The sequence below is a fragment of the Sinocyclocheilus anshuiensis genome, unplaced genomic scaffold, assembly GCF_001515605.1.
Source record: "Sinocyclocheilus anshuiensis isolate Anshui unplaced genomic scaffold, SAMN03320099.WGS_v1.1 scaffold1830, whole genome shotgun sequence".
Taxonomy (NCBI): Eukaryota; Metazoa; Chordata; class Actinopteri; order Cypriniformes; family Cyprinidae; genus Sinocyclocheilus; species Sinocyclocheilus anshuiensis.
The window spans coordinates 448,476-453,939 of NW_015546014.1; positions in this window are offsets into that span (position 1 = coordinate 448,476).

Below are 5,464 nucleotides of genomic sequence, written 5' to 3' on the forward strand. Positions count from 1 at the left end.
TATTATTGAAAATGAATATTCATTCTCTGCCAGTAGGAGGTGCTTTTGGAACGTCAGAAATATAGAATGATAAAAGTGTGTAAAAATATAGCCTATATTGACGAGGAAAGTCCACTGATGAGTTACCAGTGTAAGCCTGTGTGCAAAGGCTAATTCTAAACTTTAAAAAACCTTTATTTTTAGTTATTTTAACTACAAATTTAAATAAAACTGAAAAGGCAATTATACATTTACATACCTAAGCATTATATCAACCAAAAACGTAACTGCATATGTGTCCTCTACTTGGTTCCTTCTCATAAATTAGTAAGCGGCGTTAAAAACAATTATAAACATATAATACACACTGTTTCTCAATATTTAATTACAGTTTCAGATGCATAATATTTTCATCTCCAAGCAGGATACACAAAAAGCACGTTCAACTTGGACGGTTGTCGTGGTAATAAACACCGTAAACAGCAACCGTTCGCGTGTCAGCGCTTAATGCGTATCTCCTATATGAAAATCATTTTAGGGGGCCCTTGGCTTTTGGGGGCCCAAGGCAGTCGCCTACCTTTGCCTAATGGGTAAGTCCGCCCCTGGTTACTTGAATTGTTTTTGTTTTGTTTTTTTCTTCAGTGAAGGTCTATCAGGTTATCTATTGTAACACCCTCAAGGTTACTCCAGAGACACTGAACATTGAACTTGATTGAACCGAAGGTTACAGAAACAAATTCCACAGACTCTGCAAAACTCATCACAGCAATGTCCGTTACATACCAAAAGCTTCATACTTAAAAGTTCCTTAGAAGTTTGTTCAAATCACTCTTAAAAATTAAGCTTCCAGAGCTGGATTTGCAACATAGAAGAACAATTTGTGGTTTCCCAAAAAACCTTTCAGTGATCAGTTCTTAAGAGTCAGGACAAATTTCCCTTGTTCTAATAATTCCACAATTTTGTGATGAGTATATATAGTTACTGGGTACCCCATAGTTATTGTGGATGCTTTTTCATAAGCATAATATACTGCTGCTAGGCCTTGTTGGTAACATGGTGGGTATCCCTGGGCTACATTATCTAACTTTGTGCTGTAATAAGCTATAGGTTGTTTTTTCCTCCCACTACAAGTCTCTTGCATCAGTACAGCTGATGCATAACCCTCAGTTCTATTTGCCACATACAGATGAAACATTTTATCGTATTCTGCCATTCCCAGGGCAGGGGCCTGTTGTAGTTCTTTTTTTATTGTTTCAAATGCTAGTAATGCATCTGTGTTCCATTTTAATGGATTGCTTAAATGTTGTAATCCTGCTTGTTTCATCATTTCTCTCAACGGCCCTGTCTTTACTGCATAGTCTTCTACCCAGTCGGCACTAAAGCCTGTCATTCCTAGGAAAGTCATCATTTGTCCTACTGTCTGAGGCAAGGGTGTTTTACTTATGCCTTCTAATTGAGCTGGAGCTATAGCTCGTGTGCCAAATGGATTGATCTGAAATTTGGAGCATGGGGAGCATGGTTTGCTAAACTACGAATGTTTTTAGGAGTGGCCATATTAATAGGAGGAATATTAATTTGCTGTATATTACCTATATTAAGAACATTAATCGTCAAGATCATTGTGATAATCTGAAGAACCTCTTTCCACTATAAGAACTTTTTAAACAATGGAAAGATTCCATGGATGTTTAAGGTTCCTCACAGAACCATTAATGGCAAAAGAAAAGCATTGTTTTTAAGAGCGTACCTAAGCATTTTTCACCACTTATCAGGTGTTGTGACAACAATGTAAAAAAAAAAAACAGTTACAAATAAGGAGAAATCAAGCAAAAACAGCAGATCCATTATCATAAAATCATGATATCTGAACAGTAACTTTGAGTGACAGTAGCTGGTGGTATCTGTCCTAATATAGGGGGATATTTATGATGAACCAGCTGTCTGTTCTTTATTGTGCTGCACGAATGTGAGTGGAGCTCGTCTTCTTCTGAGACGTCATTCCACATGATTTCACCACAGGACTCACATTCTGTTCATTTTCAATAAACACAACCAATAACAATTTTGTTGTTGCTACTGACATAACATCACCAAAACAGACCAGAGAAAATCCTCCAAGAGCGTTCCTCAGAATAGCTGATATTACATAGTCAAAGCACTGCCAAAATACTACTGGAATAAATTTGTAATGAACATCAAAGCTGAAATGACTGCAGCTTTGGCACTGTGACACGAAAGAAATGCCAGAGGTAAATACAGATAACAAAATGGACCTCAAGTTATGATATATGTTATATATTGCACATAAAGTCCAAAGTGTTCCCAAGCAACTATTCCCCAGGCAGCCTACTCATGTGTTTATACAAAACACTGCTACATTGAAATGTAAGTTTTAAATAAAAGCATTATAAAGCTCTTTAAAGCATATGAAGCTTTAAACTGTGATTAAGCTATCAAGTTGAGTTACTAATTAACTGATAAGCAAATGCGTTTCTAATGGCATTATTTTCCACAAAGTCCAACACGTAAGGACGGTCCTTGTAGACGTGCAACCTCTGACCTTTGAAACCCTGCGGTGTGACGTCTGCACCTGTGCTCAGAGCGTGATGAGCATCTGCGCGCGCGCGCGCGCACGCACGCACGCACGCACGCACGCACACACACACACACACACACACACACACACACACGTTGAAACAGCTCTTTAATGTAACAGTTGCAGGTTACCACTTTTTACAGCGTGTGTGTGTATATACAGTATATATGTATGTGTACGTATAAATATATCAGCTCTTTTGCTTTGCTGAAGCATGTAGAATAAGTGAATTGTGAAGATGCCTCCATGTGATATTGACAGTATGCATGATTGTTGACAGTTACTGTTAGTGTGCTGTAATCTGGGGCATGACAGTGTTTACAGTTTTTCTCGATTGCTTAAACACATTTCTTGAAACTATGCCCCATGTTCTCAAAACAGTAAACACAAATCCATAACGTCTCACCCAATTCCCTAAACATCCTATTTTCAGGTCAAAATGAAACTCTACACTCAAAAGCATTCACTCTTGCTGAAAGACCAAACTTTGGCCTCAGACATCACACACAGGCCCTCAAAAACACACACACTACAGCATAGTCTTACACACTGGTGAGATAAATTCAAAACAATACTACAAAAACCAAAAACAAAAACCAGTAATAAGTTATGTTGCTTGTGGTTCTCCCCCTCAAGGAACTTTTCACATAATGAACAGTGAACAATATTGAATGCTAGTGCTTTCTAAATGACAACATGGTCGAGGCAATGAGAAATGAAGGGATTTATGTGCAGAGTTTTGCAGTGACAGTTCAACAAATCTGATTCATGTGTCAAAAAGGGGAATAGTGTTTATAGTTTAGGGAAATGGGTGTGCTTTTTGATAAATGGCGTTATGGTTTTGAAATTTTTGTTCAAAAGCCTGGTGATAGTGTTTAAGCAATCGAGAAAAACTGTAATACTAAACCTCAGCTGCTGGCTTGGTTTAGCTGCTTGGCCTGACCTCCACAGGTGATATTACTGGAGGAGCACAGCGTGTGACACACGATCTGTCGGTTATGCAAGCAGAAAAACCCTAACGTTACTTGAAATGTGTGATACTCAAATACATTCCACTTGCTGCATAATAAACATTCCACATTTACAATATAAAGTATTATGGCAGTACAGTATAATATCAGATAGTCATATTATCGTAATTTCAGATATACCATGTTATTGTATGTACCATATTTATATCACTAAACATTACCAAAAATGACATGTCCAAAAAAAAAAAAAAAAAATGTTTTCATCAGATAAAGTCACGTGTCTTCTACATAGGAAAGATGTAATGTTGATGTAAAAGAACATAGTTCTGGTACTTCTGAAGTTGAAATCATAGTGAAATCATAAGGATATTTATAATCTTTATCTTGGGCGTGTTTGCTGTCTCCACCTTAGAGAGCAGGACATGCATTAATCACAGCTGAGATGGATAAAATACACTATTTGGAATGCCATATAAATATACCAGTAAATATCAGGAGCCGTGTTGCCAAATTGGCTGGTTATACAGTCGGGCTGGATCGATTTGAATTGTGCAGGAAGAAAAAAAATGTTCTTGGCTGTACAACAACTCTCTCGAGAAAAAGTAGCAGCACTCTTACAGGAATAATACATTTTAAACAAATAAACTTGAATGAAACTGAATGTAATACAGTAAGTCTACAGTTACATTTATAATCAAGTACTTAAGTAACTTAAAACATGACAAATGTTAATAAATCATTATGATTTAAAATGCACTTTAATTAAATTCTGTAATCATTTGCTCACCCTCAAATTCAGACCTGTATAAGTTTCTTTCTTCTGCTGAACATAAATGGAGATATTTTGAAGAATGTTGGTAACCAATCAGTTGCTTATAGCCATTGACTTTCATAGTATTGTCCCTATAATCTATGGAAATCAATGGCTAAATGTTTGGTTACCAACAGTCTTCAAAATATATTTATATTTTATATGATGAAAGTGTACTTTATGTAAGTACACCTAAGTGGTCATTTATTCAATAGTGTTTTACACTATTTAATAAATCTATCTATCTATCTATCTATCTATCTATCTATCTAGTCAGCAAGGCTTCCAAATCTTGTATATAATACTGTGTTTCCTTGTGGCACGAAACTGTGTTTTTAGAGGAAACTTGAAAAGATTGATCCTGTTTGTTGTGCGAAGAAAGCCTCTTTCCCATGAGCCACACTAACACTTAACCCTACACACACAAACACACACACCGGTCATCTCATCATCTGGTCTAACAGAGGTTTCCAGGGCTCCGCTGCTTCCACAAACACAGTTCTTACCACACAGACCCTCCACGGTTCAGCCGCAGTGGAAAACTGTTCTGACAGTAATCTGTTCACACACACCAGCCGTCACACACACACTTGTCATCTCAAGGCAGTGCAAAAACCAAATAAATGTAGAGAGAGTGGGGGATGCTGGGAATTCATATTTTTCCACGGCAGGACTTCACTTGATCTCGCCTTGGTGTTGAGTTAGTGGTAGCAATTTCCAGTCAAGGTTACCCATCAAAACTAATTTATCAGCTCGTGCTGGTTTACCTGAGCGCTCGGTCTTTTTATATTTTCACTGCTCACACAAACACACACAAAAACAGATTCAACACACACACACACACACACACACACACACACACTAAATCGTCTCGGGTTACACATGTAACCATGGTTCCGTGAGAGGGAACTCCACGCTGCGCCCCCTAGGGGGCACATTGGGGAATGCAGCCTGCATGACCGGTGTCTGAAGCATGTGTCATGTGTGAAACAATGCCAATCTATTGGTCCACCTGGCCCATGACGTCATAGACGGGGTGCCCGGAAGTATAAAAGGGCACCTGCTGAATACGTCACCCACTTAGCTGTCGGAAGGAGACGCAAACAG